The sequence below is a fragment of the Cricetulus griseus genome, chromosome X, assembly GCF_003668045.3.
Source record: "Cricetulus griseus strain 17A/GY chromosome X, alternate assembly CriGri-PICRH-1.0, whole genome shotgun sequence".
In the NCBI taxonomy this organism is placed as follows: domain Eukaryota; kingdom Metazoa; phylum Chordata; class Mammalia; order Rodentia; family Cricetidae; genus Cricetulus; species Cricetulus griseus.
Window position 1 is genome coordinate 91,957,919 of NC_048604.1, and position 21,539 is coordinate 91,979,457.

General features: G+C 38.2%; 1 long non-coding RNA gene across 2 annotated transcripts; it reads right to left on the bottom strand.

Moving 5' to 3' along the window:
• Positions 1-2,109: 2,109 nt before the first annotated feature.
• Positions 2,110-21,539, bottom strand: LOC103159950. 2 transcript variants are annotated; one of them, XR_003488324.2, is made up of 5 exons: positions 21,486-21,539; positions 13,576-13,711; positions 5,077-5,281; positions 3,751-3,876; positions 2,110-2,629 (listed from the first exon to the last, which is right to left on the bottom strand). It is a non-coding gene; the product is annotated as an uncharacterized LOC103159950 (long non-coding RNA). The 2 variants fall into 2 exon arrangements; XR_004771505.1 differs by having other exon boundaries at positions 13,576-13,731; positions 21,486-21,535.

Consider the following 21,539-nt stretch of genomic DNA (forward strand, 5'->3'; position numbering starts at 1 on the left):
ATTGGGCACCCAAAGTCCATTTGTGTACTAGGGATAAATACTGATCCACTACCAGAGGCCCCATGGATTACCCAGACCTCCAAACTGACATGCTCATTAAAGAGGTCTGGAACAGTCCTATGCTGGTTTCCCAGCTATCAGTCTGTGGTCCATGAGCAACTCCATGTTCAGGTCAGCTGTTTCTGTGGGTTTCTCCAGCCTGGTCTTGACCCCTTTGCTCATCACTCCTCCCTCTCTGCAACTGGATTCCAGAGTTCAGCTCAGTGTTTAGCTGTGGGTGTCTTCTTCTGCTTCCATCAGCTGCTGATGAAGGCTCTAGGATGGCATATAAGGTAGTCATTAATCTCATTATCTGAGGGGGGCATTTAAGGTAGCCTCTCCACTGTTGCTAAGATTGTTAGTTGGTGTCATCCTTGTACATCCCTGGACATTTCCCTAGTGTCAGATTTCGCTTAAAGCCTATAATGGCTCCCTCTATGATAGTATCTCTTTTCTTGCTCTCCTCTATACTTCTCCTGACTCCATCTTCCTGCTCTCTCATGTCCTCCTCTCCCCTCCTCTTCTCCCCTTCTCTTTCTCCTAACTCCTTTTCTGCTCTCCCATGCTCCCAATTAGCTCAGGAGATCTTGTCCCTTTCCCCTTCTCCGGGGGACCATTTATGTCTCTCTTAGGATCATCCTTGTTTCCTAGCTTCTCTGGCAGTGTAGATTGTAGGCTGGCAATCTCCTGCTCCATGTCTAAAATCCATATGTGAGTGAGTACATACCATTTCTGTCTTTTTGCGACTGGGTTACCTCACTCAGAATGGTTTCTTCTAGTTCCATCCACGTGCCTGCAAATTTCAAGATTCCATTGTTTTTTCCACTGAGTAGTACTCCACTATGTAAATGTATCACGATTTCTCTATCTATTCTTCAGTTGAGGGGCATCTAGGATGCTTCCAGGTTCTTGCTATTACAAATAATGCTGCTGTGAACATCGTTGAACAGATGTCCTTGTTGTATAAATGTGATTATTTGGGGTATATGCCTAAGAGTGGAATTGCTGGACTTTGTGGTAGACTGATTCCCATTTTCCTGAGGAATCGCCATACTGATTTCCAAAGTGGCTGTACTAATTTGCACTCCCAGCAGCAGTGGAAGAGTGTTCCCCTTTCTCCACATCCTCTCCAGCATAAACTATCATTGGTGTTATTGATTTTAGCCATTCTGATAGGAGTAAGTTGGTATAGATGTTTTGATTTTCTTTTCCCTGATGCCTAAAGATACTGAGCACTTTCTTATATGTCTTTCAGGCATTTTAGATTCCTCTATTGAGAATTCTCTATTTAGTTCTGTGCCCCATTTTTTAATTGGATTGTTCGGTGTTTTGGAGACCAGCTTCTTGAGTTTTTTTATATTTTGAAAATCAGTCCTCTGTCATTGTGGGTTTAATGAATATAATTTCCCATTCTGTGTGCTGCCTTTTTGTCTTGTTGACTGTGTCCTTTGCCTTACAGACGCTTCTCAGTTTCAGGAAGTCCCATTTATTAATTGTTGATCTCAGTGTCTGCTACTAGTGCTATGTTCAGGAAGTAATCTCCTGTACCAATTCTTTCCAGAGAATCACATACTTTCTCTTCTAAGAGTTTCAGTGTGGCTGGATTTATGTTGAGGTCTTTGATCCATTTGGACTTAATGTTTTGTGCATGGTGATAAATATGGATCTATCTGCAATCTTCTACATTGCATCAAGTTATTCCAGCACCATTTGTTAAAGATGCTTTCTTTATTCCATTGTATAATTTTAGCTTTTATCAAAAATCAGGTGTTCCTAGGTGTGTGGGTTAATATCTGGGTTTTCAATTCCATTCCATTGGTTTACCTGTCTATTTTTGTGGCAGTACCAAGCTGTTTTCAGGACTATAGCTCTATAATAGACCTGGAAGTCAGGGATGGTGATACCTCCAGAAGTTCCTTTATTGGACAGGGTTGTTTTGGCTATATTGGGTGTTTTGTTTTTCCATATAAAGTTGAGAATTGTTCTTTCAAGGTCTGTGAAGAATTGTGCTGGGATTTTGATGGGGATTGCATTAATTGTATTTTTTCATATTCTTTACACTCCCCAACTTCTCCCAGATCCTTCCTACTTCCATACCCATCCAATTTCATCTTTCTGTCAAAATACATTCCTCAAAAACAAAGGAGAAATCTGAGCAACAAATCTTTTCAACAAGTAAAAGAATATCAAAACAGAACAAAGAAAAATAAGCACATCATGAACATACATGGAAAACAAAACAAATAAACATGGAGTATATTTGTGTTGACAAACTACTCCTGTGCATGGGACCTGCCCTGGAGTCTGGTTAATATATCCAATGATACTCCACAATGAAAATATGTTTTCCCTTTCCAAGAAAGTATCAATTGCAAATGGCTTCTTGGTTAAGGGTGGTATTTTGGGTCTAATTTCCCTTCTCCACACTGGGATCTTGTCTGGTTATAAACCTTTGCAGGCTGTTGCTGTCTCTTTGAGTCCATGTAGGTTTCAGCACTGGTATACCTGGAATATGTTGTTTCCTTGGAGATATCCACAACCTCTGGCTATTACAATCTTTCTGTCTCCTCTTCTGCATAGATCTCTGAGCCTTGAGTAGAGGAGTTTAATGAAAACATTCCATTTAGAACTGTGTGCCCCAACATCTCCCACTGCCTGCCTGTTATGAAGTTATGGTTATCTATGTTTTCTTGTTTTGATAAAATTTTTCTTTCTTTTTTCATTATTTTTTAATTAAATATATTCATTTATTTTTCATACTGACTGCAGTTTTTTTCTCCCTCCTTTCCTCCCGTTCCCTCCTCCCATCTGGTCTGACCCCCAACCCCAAATCTTTCTGTTCAGAAAGGGTCAGGCTTCCCATGAGTATCAACAAAGCATGGCATATCAAGTTGAGATAAGACTAAGCTCCTCCCCTCATATTAAGGCTTGGTAAGACCACCCAGTATGAGGAATAGGTTTACCAAAACCCTGCCAAAGTGTCAGGAACAAGCCAGTTATCCAATACTAGGAGTCCCTTAAATAGACCAAGCTATACAACTGTCTCACATATGTAGAGGTTTAGGTCAGTCACATGTGGGCTCCTTAGCTATCTGTCCACTGTCTGTGAGCTCCTATGAACCCAGATTAGTTATCCCTGTGGGATCCCTTGTGATGCCCTTTGATGCCCTTGAATCCCCTGGCTCATAAAATCCTTCCTAACATTATGGACCTTTTTTAAAATTTAAATTCTTTAATTGCTACTCATATTTACATATCCATCATCCCCATTCCCTCGCCCTTCCATCCTCCCATGTCCCCTCCCCAAACCATCCACCAACTCCTACCCAGGAATAGTGAGGCCCTCCACCAGGAACCTTCGAAGTCTGTCATGTCATTTGGGGGAGGGTCTAGGCCCTCCTTGTTGTATCCGGGCTATAATATTTTCCCTCCATAGATAATGGGCTCCCAAAATCCATTTGTGCTCTAGGTTTAAAGACTGGCTCCACTGATATCAGTCCCACAGACTGTCTTGGCCTCCTAGCTGGCACCCACATTCAGAGGGCTTGGTTTGGTCCAATGCTGTTCCCCTAGCTTTATGACTAGGGTCTCCATGCTCTCACTAGGTCATGTCAACTGTTTCTTCTGGTTTCTGCAGCACTGTCTTGGCTCATTTGCTCATCCCCCCTCCCTCTCCACAACTGGACTCCAGGAGTATGGTTCAGTGCTTACCTGTGGGTGCCTGTTTTTGCTTCGAACAGCTACTGGATGAAGGCTATCTAGCGTTACACAGTGATCTGCCCTCATTGCTTCTTTTCCTAGGCAAGTCCTAGATGGAGCCGTCATCTCCAAGGAGTTCTAGTTGTCAAATATGTTTAATGTTACTGATATGGCATTGTTTCCTTTGTCTCTCAGACATTAAAAAAAAAGATATGTGTGCATATATGTGTGTGCATATGTGTGGATATACATTTTTCTGTAACTTTTTCCATATGTAACTACATGCATCTGCATTAGCTTGAACATGAGCTCATAATGATGTTGGCCTTCTCTAATCCAGTGACTGGAAAATCATTCTAGTCCTTTCCCCTCAACCTACCTGCAAACATCTACTCAAAAAAAATTGAAAACTGTTCCCTATATAGATTGTCTATTTAATTTTTCATAATCATTGTACATGTAAGTAATATTGAAATTTGTTTTTACTAATTCTTTGAAAATTCAAACCTGTACAATATATTTTGATCATATCTACCCTATACAACACCCAAAAACTCCTTCCAGATCCTTTCATGCTCCACCATGATGGTTGGTTATTCATCAACTTGACACATTCTAGAGGGACTTGAGGAATGGTTTCCATCCAATGGCCTGCGGGCAGGTTGATGGGTCATTGTCTTGATTGATGATTAATGTGAGAGGCATCAGCCCACTGCAGAATTTGCCACCCCTGGAAAGGTGGTATTCAGTTATATAAAAAGAAAACTTGCTGAGTACGAGCAGGTAGCTAGAACAAGTGAGAAAGCATCATTCTGCTTTGGTCTCTGCTTCAGTTTCTGCCTCCAGCCTTCCTTGGTTTCCCTTCATGATGGACCAGCAAGATAAAATAATCTCCTTCTTCCCAAAACAATTTTGGTGTTTTATCACAACAATAGAAACAAACAAAATACCATCTACCTTCATGTCTTCTTATTTGTATACCATAGATAGGATAACAAAATTAAATTCCAAATAGTATACTCAGAATGGTACACTAGTTTTTAATTGTTAAGAATTTTTCTTTTTTTTTTATTCTTTGAGAATTTCCTACATGTATGTATGGAACAGCTTAAGTCCACATTCCAACAGATATAATAATATGTAAACATACACATTCCTTATGTTACCTCTCTATTTTTATCAATACCCCTGCAACACTTTCCCTACCTAACTTTTTGTCTTTTTTATCAAGTCAGTAAGTCCAATCAGTGCTTTCCATATATGCATTGGTTGGGCTATTTAGTGTGGCATGAGAAATACATGGGTAAGTTCATCTTCAAACATAAAGAATAATCTTACCTTTCAAATCAGCTATCAGCTGCCAAAACCTCCTCAGTAATGGGTGGAGCCTTGACACCATCTCCTCTATCAATGTTGCAATTTTTATCACTGTATTGATGTAGCTGTAGATATCCACAGTTCGTGAGTGTCCATAGCCATAGCATGTCCAGTTGACAGTATTTCACAACATAGCACTCCTCAGCTTCTAGTTTGCATGCTTTCACTACATCATAGTGGGAAAGATGGGAAGGAATAAAGATGACCAAATTTGGTTCTAAATACTTTGACTAACTATGTGTCTCTGCACTGGCTGCGGCCCACTGAAAAAGGAAGCTTCTCTGACCAAAACTGGGAATATTTCAGATCTATGGATATAAACAGAAATATTTAGAAGGCCAACTTGACAACATGATCAATTAATAAAATAACAATATCAGGTTCTATCATAGAGCCTGCATGACTTGCCCCAGCCATGAGCTTTTGACTACAGATGTAGCATGAGGCATGACATTCCTTTATGTGGAGTGTCTTAGTTGGGGTTTTATTGCTGTGAAGAGACACCATGATCACAGCAACTCTTATAAAGGAAAAACATTTAATTGGAGCTGGCTTACATTTTCGGAGGTTTATTCTATTATCACTATGGAAACATGGTGGCATACAAGCAGGCATAGGACTGGAGAAGGAACTGAGAGTTCTGCATCATGATCTACAGGCAACAGTAAGGGAACTGTCATACTAGGTGTGGCTTGATCATATATGAGACCTAAAATCATGCCTCCACAGTGACACATTTTTTTCCATCAAGGTCACACCTACTCCAATAAGGCCACACCTCGTAATAGTGCCACTCACTATGGGTCAAGCACTCAAACACATGAGTCTATGGGGGCCACACCTATCAAAACCACTACAGGGAGCAATCCTGAGATCTATTTTTTAAGTAGTTAGTTACCACATAACAGTTGTGCCACTATTTCACCAGTGAACATATTTGCATGGCAGGTTGGCATGGTAGCATGCAGGGTCTAGCACTGGGTAAGATCATTGCTGATTTTTGTCTTTTCTCCATCCTCAGCCTGAAGAATACCTCCTGTCACTATAAAAACTAACCATAAGGAAGTTTGCTGGTCAGTTTGAGATTTGTATCTTTCTATCCTGCAGCTAAAGTTGTGCCACCTTAGCAATAGGGTGCTACTATATAGTTTTATGGAGGGGGAAGCAAAGAACAATGGCAATAGCTTATATATTTTTGGAGACTTCTTGGGCCTCCCTGACCAATAATTCTTATGGAGGTAGTACATGCCTTGTTCTGAATTGTTTAGTACATGCCTTGTTCTGAATTTTTTGTTTAATAACCCATGTTTTTATTTTTTTTGAGCAGTATTATACATCCATGCAAGGTACCTGCATTTGAACTCTTTTGTTGTTGTTATTGTTAAACTTAGATTTTTAAATAAACTTACTAACTGGTGAGTTTCCATAGGCTTTTTCTTACATCCTTGATTACCTTACTCACTATTGCTTTCTCTTGTCCTTCTCCTAATACCAATAACCCACTGACTCCAAAATTAGTGCACTCAGATGCACATGTGTGTGAAGGTATCCACCAGAGTCTGATCAACCACCTGTACTTCCACAGAGAAAAATATGAACTATAGTTCAAAATTTTCTCATGGATTTTCTTCCTTTTCAATTCATCTATTTTTTGGTGTGAGAATTTTCTGCATGAGTGTTTACAGTATTTCCAGTTCTCCCTCCAACTCTTCTTATCCATCTCAAATTCATGAACTTTTGAGATCAAAATAGCAAAGCAGCCACACTAGTTAGCTATAGAAGCTAGACCGTGGTGGTACACACATTTAATTCCAGGACTCAGGAGATCTCTGTGAGTTCAAGGCCACCCTGGGCTACTGGAGAGTGAATCACAACTCATGTTTTTAATCCCAGGATTTGAGAGTTATAAAAGAGAGAGGCATTCAGTCTGAGAGTCTCTAGTCACACTGAGGAGAATGTAGCATGAAAAATAACAGACCCAGAGACTGATATTAGGGTTCAAGCTTCAAGCTGAAGATAAGAAAAGAAAAGCAGCCAGCCATTAGCTCTTACCTCTACCTCAGACTAAAAGGTGATCCTGGCTCAGCTGAATGCCTTCCTATCCTCAATGTGGCTGGAGAATGAATGCCAGTTCTGAGACCCTGTTCCTGTTTTAAATACATCTCTTCAGTCCTGGGATTAAAAGTGTGTGAGCCCAAGTGCTGAGATCATTTTTGTGTGAACTGTTTCTCTTTAAGACTGTAGCTCCATGTGACCTTGAACTAACAGAAATCTGTCTACCTCTTAATCCTGAGTCCTGGGATTGAAGATGTGTGCCTGGTTTCTATGGCTTATGGCTGATGTGGCAAGCTTTAATAAATCATAAATAATATATCACAACAAGATAGCATAGCACTTTGAGTGAATCTGAGGAGCAGTGAAGTCGGAAGCAGTCTGAGGACCACCCCTTTGGTCTGAGCATAGGTAGCGTTAAGAGCTAGTGACTGGTTCCTTTGCTTTTCTGATATTCAGCTTGAAGCTTGAACTCCAATATCAGTCTCTGGGTCTTTTATTTTTCATGCTAAGATGAACTTTTCTTCATCATGAACACATACACACAGAGAGAGAGAGAGAGAGAGAGAGAGAGAGAGAGAGAGAGAGAGAGAGAGAGAGAGAGAGAGAGAGAGAGAGAGAGAGAGAGAGAGAGAGAGAGAGAGAGAGAGAGGAGTCCATTTACTGTTGCTCATATGTTTATGTGCTTAAGACTGGTCATTCAGGATTGGATAACCTATCAGTTGGCTCATTCCTGGAAGAGACTGATTCTCCTTCTCTCAGCATCATCAGTTGTCCATAGTCCTTTATCTCAAGGTAGGGACTTCTGAGATTTCCCCCATTAACATTGGCATGGTAACTGTGTTGTTATAATGCAGGTCTTGTTTAGGTGATCGTATTTTTGAGATGCACCTTCCCTGTCATATCTAGAAGACACTATCTCATAAAAGAATTCCTGGTTCTATGGAACAATATTTCTGGCCTCTCTTCTATGGTTTTCCTTGAGCTTTAGACATAGTGAGTGGTATTGAAGGTATATCAGTTGGGGTTAGGTATCCCATTATGTATCGTCTATGAATTTTAACCAGTCACAGATTTCTGTAATTGTCTCTATAATCTTAAAAACTAAGTATGTTTGATGAGAAGCAAGAGATATACTTATCTGTGAGTATAAGAATAATTTTTACAATGCAGTTAAAACATTTACTAGTTTAGAAAAAATAGCAACAGTGGGTTCTTTTCCAGGGTCCAGAACCTCACCAACTACTGGTAGTTGGCTAGTTTTATAGTACCAGGCATGAATTACCTCCTATTGAACATGCCTTAAGTTCAATTACATAGCTTTTTGTTATCTCCAAGATATAAGCATCATTTTTGGATACTTGACAGTATCTTCCTGTGCTGCTCATTGTTGCAGTTCTTAGACTTTACAGCAGAAGTGACCCTGATTCAGGAAGAGAAATCCCACATTTTCTTTTATTCTAGGAGCCTAGCTTCAAATCTTTATATACATGTTTGTAACCAAGACTAAGCACAGAAACAAGGAAAATAGAAAGACACCATGAAAAGAGAGTAAGAAGGGGCTCTAGAGAGGAAAATGGTAGAATAGAGGTGCTATGAAATAGAAAATGCAGGGGACTTTAGCAGGGGAGGAGATAGTGAAGGTAACAGAAAGGGAGATGAAGGGTAAAATAACACCAAAGATATCTGAAGAAAACATAGGGAAATGTTAAAAATTATTTAAGATAGATAGACAGATTAGGTTAAGTTAGATAAATGTTTGTGTACCCACATACATAGTTTAAATGAAATTATGCCTTTGGGAGTGATAATGTGCCTGTGTGCCACTTCATTTTTTTTCTATAATCAGAATTATTGCATCAAAATACATTATTAAATCTAAAATGTTCAAAGTCATAGCTTTCAATGCTTATAATTCTCTTTCTCATAAATGAAATCCTTCTGCAAAGTGGCCATATACCCACCTTCTCCCCATTTTTCCCCATTAAAACTTCTGATTGTGTTAGAGTTTATTCTAACCCTCATTGACAAATGTAAAACACTGAGGAGTTTTTAGTCATCAATAAAATGGTTCTTTTCAGCACTGACTACTTATAATTTACTCTACCAGGACCTTTAAATATGCTGTTTAAAATGTGTTGTCAGTCATTGTTGATAATAGAGTGGTAAAAGAAACAGATACGTGCAAATGGGAGATTGTGTGGAAAGTTACACGGTTGTTGTCTTGGTTTCTATACCTGTTGTGATAAGATACCCTGACAGGGATAAAATTAAAGAAATTCATTCTGGCTCACAGTTCAAGGTATAGTCTGCCAGAGCAAGGAAGTCAAGGCAACAAGCGCTTGAGCTGTTTATTCCATTACATCCACAGTTAGAAAAGACCAATGATAGTGCTCAGTAGTTCTTATCTAGCTCAGGACCCCAAGGCCAGACAATGTACTGCTCTAAGTGGGTAAGTCTTCCCACATCAGTTAACATAAGATAATCCTTCACATATAATTTCAGTGGGCTTTTCCCAGGTGACCCTAGATGGATTCAAGTTCACAATGAAAAGTAACCATCTTAGTCTTGTAAAACCCTTATCTCCATCATGCATCTCAGATTTTATTGCTACTCTTTTTCACTTCAATTATATACATATATAGTTAGCATTTCTACTTTTTGATTACAATCCAAAATAGTGTCTTCTATATAGAACATGGAAGATGCACCCATAAAATCTCAACAATATAGCTACCTAAACAAGACTTGCATAATGACAGCACCTGCTGACATGTCTACATGGGTGAAGGAATTGTCACAAGGTGCTACTCTTAGATGAAATGTTATCAATGATAGCTGATAAGAGATTCAGTTTCTTTCCCAAGGACAAACGCCCCCCCCAATAGATTGATCAATCCCAGATGGCCAGTCTTACATACATGTACATAGGAGCAAAACTAAATAAATTCAGCATGTTGCAATTATGTAATGATAGTAAAGAAGAGGTCAGGAATTCGAGGGGACATGAAAGGAGTTGGAGGGTAGAACTGAGACTGAGTGGAAATGATGTAAATACGATACTCGTTATGAAATTCTCAAAACTCTTGGATAAGCAAATACAGAAAAGAATAAGTAAAGGTTAATAGATGTAGGATGATTTAGAGAACATGGAATACTGTGAAAAGAAAGCAGTACTCTTGAAGGACAATAAAGCAGATATCAGAATGCTAAGTGATTTTGTGGTTATATGGAACAAGATTGATATGTAAATTGGCTACAGATAATAACAAATGACAGGCCTAAATGTCAGGTCATAGAGACAATGGTACACTGAAGAATAGAACTGAAGAGAAGAAAGGAAGAGTTAAGCTATCCAACTAGGCAAAGGAAAATAATGTTTCCACCATTATACAATTTAAGTGCAGTAGCTGCAATGAAAAAAAAATGCAGCTCCTAAATGAGACTAAATAAGATTGTTTGTTTTGATTTTCATTCTTTGTTTTTGAGAAAAGAGGGTGGAAGAGAAACAACATGAAGTTGAGTGGGAAGAGAGAGCTGAGAGGAGTTGGAGGAAGGGAAATAATATGACAAAAATATATTGTATGAAAAAATTTCATAAAATTAAAAAAAAAAAGATTTTCAAGGCAGGACTGATGGCTCAGCAGTTAAAAGTACAAGCTGTTTTTCCCGAAGATCCGGATTCAGTTTCCCACAATATGTAACTCCAGTTCAAGGGGATCTGACAACCTCGTGTAGCCTGTGTAGGTGCATGATATGCATGTGGTACACAGATACACGTTGGGCAAGACACCCATGCATATAAAATATTTTTTTTTAATTTTAAAAGGAAGATATTCAGCTGTTAAACTCTACAATAAATATGTTCTTATTGTAAAAAATTATTTTACTTACAAATGTACCACAGTTTCATTATTCATTTGCCAGTTGAAGGATGTTTAGTTTGTTTCGATTTACTAGCTATTGTGAATAAAGAGGACAATGACTGGGGCTGAACAAGTATCTCTGAAGTAGGAGATTTAGTCCTTTGGGAATTAAGAAGAAGCCCACATGGTGAAAGAGAAACTTCGCCAGCTATATATCTGACAGAAAATTAATATCCACATTATACAAAGAACTCAGCAACAACAAACACCAAAGAAAACAAATGGTCCAGTTAAAACCTGAGCTACAGATCTTGTGAATGAACACTCCTGAAAAGAAGCTATGACTCAGAGACTGATTGGCTCATTCAAATTTCAGTACTGTGGAGAGATTGAAATGTTGCAGATCAAAAGGCTAGTGACCCTCCAGAACAACCAACGGCTCCTTGCCCACCTCTGTGTTAGAACTAGCACCCTGTGACTAGTAATAAAAACCATTTGGAATCTATTAACTCAAAACCTCAGACAGGTATCTTGGGCCCATAGAAAAGCTTCCCCCATCTTGCTGCGTCTGACTCTCTGATATACCCAACAATGTATTTTAATTTTGCCTTGACTTATGACTCTTTTTGTTCATTAAAACTTCATGAAACTGATTCCATACTGAAAAATGGAATTTGGGTTAATCTAAAAATATTTTCACAGGGCATTATCACTCAAAATGACTCCAGAACAAACTATCTTCTTTTCAGATGAAAGCTGTGGTTTTTGCATTGACAATTATGGGGTCACCATATGGGACTCAGAGAACAATCTGCTTTTTACCAGAGGAATCAGCTGAATGGAAGGCAGGTACCTGCACAGACCCAGTGAGTCCGGACCATCTGGTGTTATTTCCGAAGATGGATCGTTATTGAGCTCTTTCAGGGGCTTCAGACCTCTTCTGACTTGGCTGATGGTCCGTTTAATTTATCTTGAGCTGGTTAGCAAGGATCCTACTTTGGTAGGTATCTTTTTGGTCTGCTTGCATAGTATTTTGGTTTAAGGAATTGCTACAGAAATACTATGTCTTCTCAGTGAGTAATCACTTTACACACTTAGAGAGGAAGCAAGGCTCTTTCCTTAAGCACCTGGCCTACTGGATCTAAAGGCCAAATAACAGTCAACCCCAAACAGAAGAATTCACTAGCTTGCATTTTACATATGCTGTCATCCTTAAATCTCTTTTGGGTCCAAGCTCCAGATTATACTTGGACCAATTTAAACAGAGATAGGAGACTTCAAGTCTGACCACTTAGGTAGATAGGAAATTTACACAGCAAAGGTATTACATTAATAGCCAGAATTATTTGAAGTATGCCAGTGTTGTTCATTTTCAAAGAGTTGTTGCCCAGGGTCATCTTACCAGCCTAGCAGAATTACATCTTTCCTGACAAGAGCTCAGGGGATTTGATGGCAGACCTGGACTTAATGATGACTGTGACCCTACAGGGCTCCCCTTACCACCCAGCTGCCTATTAGAGGTATGTCCTTGGTATGGAAATCAGTGCCTAATGAAAGGTCTTAAGTCTATGCACTCTCCTTTATCATGGGAATCAGAGACTAATGGTTGGACAATCCACTTGAGTAAGCCTTTACATCCCAGCATCCTAAATTTCCCTTATCTCTAACTGGCCTGGTTAGCACACAACTTACCTTTGGGGTACTTTGGAGGCAGCACTACTTAGCTAAATTCCACTTGTGTGACTTAATGTCTCTTAAGCAAATCTATTAGTAAATCCTTTATAATATCGATTCTATCACTTTGAGTTTCTACTACATCAGTTCCCCCCCTCCGTGAGAACTATTCAAAATCTCTTATAAAGCTCCAACTAAAACTTCTGTCCTAAGAAACTGAATACTCAGGGTCCTCCTGTTTTAGCAGCTGATAGACTGGCTTAGAAGTCAGAATGATATGTAGCTTCATGGCCTCTATCCAAGAGGTAATAAACTGGGTCAAACAGTTCAGTATTCATGATCCAAATAATAAGCTTAATAAGATGAGGAAGAAGGGCTCCATTAGAGATACTATGCAGGCTTTTCCATTCCAGTAGCCACTCCAAGAATACCAGAATATTCTCTAGTGTTCCCCTTTCATTGGCTATGTGTCCCTTTAGCAGATTTTTACCATGTTGCTAACTGTTCTTGATTTCTTGGTATGGTAACAACACTCTTTATTCAAATAAGCACATAACACCCCTGTTCCTTTCTAAGAAGTAGGTAAGTATGTTGACTGTTTCATAGAGTTGCAAGGATATATTATTTTAAGGAAAATATTTATATCATCTGAAAGAACCAGCTATTATTTATATGCATAGCAAGCCATAACTCATTAAATAAATCAGGCAATTAATTTATAAACCTTTATTTCTAAATATAATAGAGTTAGTAAAATTCTTTGTCTCAGAGCCCAGTCCTTGGGAGTCATTGTGGCTAGCCATATAAGAACCCTTATGGCCAATATTACCATGACTTCAAAGACAAGAAGAGGTGTCTTGTTCCTTACCTCCTAATGGCCCTTGTTGAATTTCTCTGGATTCTGCTGTATGATTAACTGTTGGCTTCCAGGCTGGTCAGGGTGGATGTTCACAGTCCAGGTCACCTCCTTAGGCACTCTTGCTTTCTTTACACAGACATGATGGCTGTAAGATGGTACCTGCAACTTAGTGTTTAAATGAGTGCCCATAGTTGAGCCTGATGTGCCGACTGGACCTGTGGCAGAGTCCCTGCTATATATTATCTAAAACTTTCTTGGGGACATCTTAGAGAATCAGGTGAGTACATCTCAACTATGGAATTATCTTTTGTTCAGAAGATGAGAATTAACAGCCAGGGTAGAAGGTGTGGCCAGTTGAAGTAGAATGCAGGCCTCATGCTAGTGTGCTGGCAGGATTAGGTACAACATTCCCCTGTTCACAGCATCCTCATATATCCATTCAGGAGACTTTGGGTACAGTATAATTGCTATTTGCCTCTCTTTTGGTTGATATATTTACAAAGAGTTTAGCTCCTTTGTAGGCCAAACATCTTATCTATTTTTTTTCTTTAAGCTTATAAGTAACTGTAACCTAATAAACAAAAACCCATAAAAGACCAGACATATAAGGGGATTTGGAAAACATTTACACTGGGTTGTTTTTTATAATTAAAAGTATAAACAAAAGCAAGAGTATCCAGGATTGGCTGAGCAGAAACAAATACAGACCATAGGCATAGGGAAATGGAGTCCAAAGAATGGAAAGACCAATCCAGCTCAATTAGAGAAAACAGGCTTGGAGACATATTAGAAGGAGCTTGCAAGCATTTGGACCCAGTATAGCATCTATCTCCAGTCTCCCCTAAGTCTCACAAAAAAACATAACCTCCCTGGCTGGCAAGGTCTTAGTTTTGTTAAAGAAGTGGGAAGGAGTGTCTGGTCCATCCCTGATGCCACTGTAGGTGCTACTCCAGAGGGTCCAGCAGCTACCATAGCCATTCTGCCCTAGCAAGGCTCAGTGCAGGAAATGGAAAATTCAAACAGCAAAAATATACATACTGCCAGAATTGTTTTAAGTACACCAGTGTTGCCCATGTTCTTTTCTTATTTAGAAATTTTATTTTTCTTTTTACATATCAACCCCAGTCTCCACTCCTTCCCCTTCTCCTGGTCAACAACTTTCCACTTCCAAACACCTATCCTTTCCTCAGAGGGAGTAAGATGTTCCTTGGGGATTCAACAAAGTCTGGCATACAAGTTGAGGCAGGACCAAGCCCCTCCCCTGTGTATCAAAGCTGAGCAAGGTATCCCATCATAGGGAATGGGCTCCAAACAGCCAGTTCATTCACCCGGGATATGTCTTGGTCCCACTGCAAACCCCCCAACATATCAAGCCACATAATTGCCACCCATATTCAGAGGGTCTAGTTTGATCCCATGCATGTTCCCCAGCTGTCAGTCCATAGTCTGTGAGCTCCCACTAGCTCCGGTCAGCTGTCTCTGTGGTTTTCCCTATCATGGTCTTGACCCCTCCCTTTTTCATATGACTCTTCCTCCCTCTCTTCAACTGAACTCCAGGAGCTCAGCCCAGTGTTTAGCTGTGGTTCACTACATCTGCTTCTATCAGTTATTGGATGTAAATTCTATGATGACAATTAGGGTAGTCACTAATCTGATTATAGGTGAAGACTAGTACAGGCACCCTTTTCACTATTGCTGGGAGTCCTAGCTGGGGTCATCTTGTGGATTCCTGAGAATTTCTCTACCACCAGGTTTCTCCCTAACCCCAGAATGGCTCCCTCTGTCAATGGCCCACTTATGATGAGTGGGAGGGGCACTTCCTGTTCCTTTTAGATACATAAGATCCATTTTCTTGTTCTGAGCAGAATTAAAACCTCCTTCCTCCTTATAGAAGGGTCTTAACTGAATATTTTGTGTCAAATAAAAGAGCTCTATGGTTCAGAAGCTATACCCTAGGCAACACGTGGAGCAGGATTTAAGGGTGAAATTGAGTTTACAATCTCATTTATAGTGCTCAATCCAGCTCAACAAGTGGCGAATTTCCTCAAAGAAAAACTTCTTCCTTAAAACTCTGAACAAACAAGGGTTCTGTGTAACATACAGAGAACTCCCTGGGAGATAAATAGGCAAATGCCTTTTTTTCTGTTTTCCACTTTCAATTTGACTCTTTTAATAGGCTTGTTGTGGAGAGGTGGCCAAACATGACTTGGGGCACTGACTGTGACCCCACTTACCTGCCTGGGGCAATGACATACCACTCCCCTATCAGCTATTTTAGGGAGTGTTTTATTTAGTTAGGGCTTCTATTGCTGTGAAGAGACACTATGACTATGATAACTCTTATGAAGTAAAATATTTAATTGGGGTTGGCTTACAGTTTCAGAGGTTTAGTCTATTATCTTTATTGTCATGGCAAAAACACAGTGGGGTGGAGGCAGATACTGTTCTGGAGAAGGAACTGAGAGTTCTACATCCACATTGGCAGGTAGCAGGAAGAGAATGCCACACTGCACCTGCTTTGAGCATCTGAGACCTCAATGACTGCCTCTAGGAACACATTTCCTCTAACAAGGCCATACCTACTCAAACAAGACCACGCCTCCTATTAGTGTCACTCCCCGTGAACCTATGAGAGCCATTTTCTTTAAAACTACCACAAGGAAAGAGGGGAGTAGGGAAAGCAGGGAGAGAAGGAGGGAAGAGAAAGAGGGGAGGGGGGAAAAAGGGAGGGTCAGAGGGAGAGCTAAAGAGAGGGAGGAGAAAGAGAGAAAGGGGGAGAGGAAGAGGGAGAGGGAGTAAGGCTGAAAGAACCTTAAGTCTATCTGAAAATATTAAACTTTTGATCTTTTGTGTTATCAAGCCCCCTGGCATCTAAAGAAATAAATTTTCTACCTTTTTGTCTAAACTGGGTGTACCTAATTTCATGTAATTGTGTTATATGTTTATGATAATTTTTGTATATTTCTGATTGCTTTCATATATTATATTGAAATATTTTTAACAAACTGTAGCCACTTCAGTTCTTTTTAAATTCATTTTTGCTATATGCTAAAAATATTTTTGGCATGCCCAATTAAAGTACATGTGGAAGATTCAAATTTTAATATTGTGATCATGTATTAAGGCCTGATGAATACAAACTATTAAATTTGAATACTCTAAACATCATGAAACCTATTAAAATAACTTTTGAAATAGTAAATATTTCATAAACTTTAATATTAAATATGTAGATTTTGTTAAGGATTTCCTTCCAAAACTAAATCTACATATATATTTGAATAATTTTTTACATTTTTAGTAACATTAAATTCATATGCTTTCAAAATATTTTAATATAAAACTGATAAATGCATTGTTGTTAAGATTGGATTATATATAAATATATGTTTACTGAAGATCTCTGCTAAGCTTCTGTTTTCACAATGAGAATTAAAGAAAATATAATTCAAACAAACAACTTTCAAAATGTTAGTATGTTAAGATATATCTTAGGCCAGGCGTTGGTGGCACACGCCTTTAATCCCAGCACTCGGAAGGCAGAGGCAGGCAGATCTCTGTGAGTTCGAGGCCAGCCTGGTCTCCAGAGTGAGTGCCAGGATAGGCTCCAAAGCTACACAGAGAAACCCTGCCTCGAAACCCCCCCAAAAAATATATCTTATGTATGATTTGGTATATAAACTATCCTTCTATGTTTATGGTTTGTTTGTTTTTACCTAATGTGCTTATTGCCCAACTGGCTTATAAGTAAATGCTCATGTAAACTCAGGGTAACTTGACTCAGCTTCATTTTTGGTTTATAGTAAACTAAAATTTAAAGAACAAAAATGATGAAACAAGATAAAATAATTTATTTAATCAATGTGACCACATAGGTAAAACAAATAGAAATGGCAAATACTCCTACATCTTTCTTTGGTACAATTAATATGAACCCTTTAAATTAAAATTTTAAAAACCTGCTTTTAAGTACAAGACATAGATAATTACACAGTCTTGGTCATAATGTTATCTCCTTGATCCTTATCCCAATTATGTTTCTACAATACAGTCCTTATTGCTAGAGGGTATAAATTAACTTTAAGAGCTGATTATGTAATTACCTACCCTTGAGATACTAAACACTTTATTCTAAAGTTTAAGAGAATAGTTTATGTCTATGTTTTTAGATATATTGTACATGTCTATGTGTGTGTATGTATAAATGGAAACATTTAAAGCTTTAAGCATATGCTCAATGATCACTGCATCTTTAAAACCAAACAAATAAACAGATGTGTTTTTTTCCAAATAATGTGTAATATTGTAAAAGATTTTTGAGTGAATAATTAAATTCAAAATTAGTTACAGAGTTTTCCTCAAAGGATAAAAAAATGATTCTTCAACTAAAAGAAAAAAGACAACACATCAAAGACAATATTCTGGTTTAAAGTTCAGGACTGTATCTAGGTATGTCTAATTCACTCCTAGGAGAAGATAAAATTTCTCACATCATGGGAGAGTATATTTATGATTTATGTGGACTTTTAAACTACTGAATGATACATATTGTCAATGCCACTGAAAATTAAATACCCAAAGTAACTAAGTATTTCTTTCACAGTTTATTTTTCTTAAATATTTTGGCTATTATATTTTAAAAATATTTAGGATGGCTAATGTTTTATCTAGTATATTTCTAAATGATAAAATGATAATAATCATGGTTTTACTGAGCTTACAAATGAAAATACTATGTCTCTCTGCTTCTACTTCCATCATCTGCTGGATGAAGTCTCTAGGATGGCATATAAGGTAGGCATCAATCTCATGGGAGAAGGGCTTTTAAGGTAGCCTCTCTGCTATTGCTTAGATTGTTAGTTGGGGTCAACCTTGTAGCTATCTGTATAATTCCCTAGTGTCAGATATCTCTTTAAACCTATAATGGCTTCCTCTATTAAGGTATTTCTTTCCTTGCTCTCCTGTTCTTCCCCTCAAATGTACCTTAAACTTGTCTTGACTTATGACTTTCTTTGTCCTTTAAATCTTCAAGAAGCTGATTCCGCACTGGAACATGATATTTGGTATAACATAAAGTTGTTTTCCAGACCAGAGTCATTCTGGCTACAGAATAAACTATCTTTTATTTCTTTTGAGGTGAGATTGGTGGTGTTTACACTGATAATCTGAGTATAGAATTCTCAAAAGAAGAAATTAAAAATAACAAACAAGTGTTCATAGAGATGAAACACTGGTTAGGAGCATTACCTGGTCTTGCAGAGGACCTGGGGCCTCATCCTAGCACTCACATAGCAGCATACAGCTCCAAGGGATCTAATAATTTTCTGGCTTCCATGGGCATTGCACATACATACACACCACAAAGATATGCATGCAGGCAAAACACCCATACACATAAACTATGGCTAAGAAATAGTTTTTCTTGAAATCCTCAGCAATTATAAAAATGCAAATTAAATCTGCTTTGAGATGTCTTCTTACCCCATTCAGAATGACTGAGATGCAGCAAACAACTGACAACACATTCTGGCAACGATCTGAGGGAAGTTTCATCCATTACACCTCAGGCCTAGGTAAGACCTGAACAAGTGTAACCACTGTCATATTTTTAAAACTTAGTGGCCCCATTATCTTACAATTCTGTTTCCTGTAAATAAAATCCTTCTTCAAACTGGCCATATAGACACCCTCCCACCGTTTTTTCATTACAGTTGCTGATTGTGTCAGAGTTTATCCTAATCTTTCATTGACCAATGTAAAATGCTGAGGTGATTTTATTTGTCAATAAAATAGTTCTTTTCAGTACTGACTACAATATTCTCTAATAAGACCTACTCTACATATAGAAATCTTGACTATAACTAGATTTGAGACAATAATTGACCTTTTCATTTCAATTCTTCGTTAGGCCATGAAAATGCTGGTAACTTTTATTTGTTCAGAATAGGAGCTGTGGCCACCAGTTTTTCACTGTGTTGACAAATACACAAGAGAAACAATGTAAAAGGAAGAAAGCTTCAAAAGTTTCAACCCAATGTCAGGTGAACTGATTTCATTGGGCCCAAGTCAAGACAAAATATCACGGTGGATAATATTATGGTGGCACAAGCAGTAAAGACTGCTCATCTTACAGCAGTAAGTAAGGACAGAAAGAAACATAGGAAGAGCCCAGGGATAACATACTGCTTTTTAGGTACACTTCCTCCAACGAGGCACAATTTCCACTTAAAGTCATTGTATAATAAATACATCAAAAAATTAGGGAACTAAAGATCCCCCAAACCTGTCATCTATCAATTAATCCCCCAACATAGGAGCTTTTCTGTGCTGGTGGGGATGTTTCCTATCCCAACCATAACAAGAGATAATCCCCAACATCTTTGTATTTTGGAGTTAAAACTAGAATTATTCACCAAACTTTCTTGTAAAGACATATACAGTATATTTTCAGCTTTGGAAGAAATATGATATCTGTTTCCACTGCTCAACTCAATTTTCATGCCAAAGCAACCAGAGACATTACATAAATGAATTAGTGTGGTTATTTTTTCAATAAAATATTATTTACAAGGACAAAAAATTGGATATGGCCTAAAGGCCATGTTTTTCTGGCATCTGTTGTAAAGCATTGATAGAAAATCTTAAAAGCCAGAAAACAATTCACAATCTACTTTATGAAATTGAAAAATAACAATTTGAACCAGTCTGCAGTTAAATGTTTGCAAGAAATTTGCTGATTCTACCAATAAGCTTCTCTGTTAAAACTATCAAGCAGTTTTATATATGTCTATGGCTTTAATAACTTTATACACTTCTGCTGTTATGGTCTTAATCACAGGAGTCAGTATATATTCAGTTACATTTGAAAAAATGGGCAAAAAGTCTCTTAGTTCCTTGAAATTCCTTTGATTCTATGTTTTGTAAAAGAATAATAGTTCTAAATAATGCAAAGCAAGAAATTAGCTGTTTTCCTTAATTACAATTCAAAACTGACAATTCTCAATGCCTTCAGTAAGAAGTATAAAAATATCACGAGCACTTGGGGATCAAGAAGTATACCCTTATGGAAATTAGAAGGCCTGCCACCATCTACAATTCCCTTCTGAGCTGTACCTAACATGTCTACCCAGTCACATTTTCCCACACCCTTTTCCAGGTTCTAACTTGGTGAGTATCCCTGAATGCCCCCATTCATAACTTCTCCCTAACCCACCTGACTAGACCAATATTAAATAAGGAGATTGAAATAATAATAAAAGCATTCTAGCTAATTAAATGACTGGGACCAGACAACAGATACACAACAGAATTATACCAGATTTTCAAAATATATCTACAGCCAGTCCATCATATATATATGGAGCACTACCAAACAATTTCCATGCAGCCACTCTAATACCAAAACCAGAAGTTACAGCAACAAAAAGGAAAATTGCAGGAGAATACCCTTGATGAACAGACTCAAAAATTCTCAATAAAATACTTTCCAACAAGATAAAACATACATTAAAAAGATAACCAGGATAGTGGTGGCACACACCTTTAATCCCAGCATTCAGCAGACAGAGACAGGTGGATCTCTGAGATCAGGGCCAGCCTGGTCTGCTGCATGAGTTCCAGATCTTCTAGGGCTACACAGTAAACTCTGTCTCGAAAGACATAGCAAAACAAAGATCATACACCATGATGATGTTGGCTTTAACCTTGGAAAGCAGAAAAGTTTTTATATAAACAAATCAAAAGAATATAATAAACCACATAAGTAGACTTAAAGGCAAAAGTCACATGATCATCTCAATAAATACAGGAAAAGCCTTTGAAAAAAAAATCCAACACGCCTTCATGATTAAAGTGGGAAATTAGCAATACGGACCCAAGTAGAAATATAAGGGTATTTAATAGGGAAAGGCCTTACTTACAGAGCGACCTAGCCAGCCAGCGCGGCAACAGTCTGTACAGCAAGCTGAAAGATG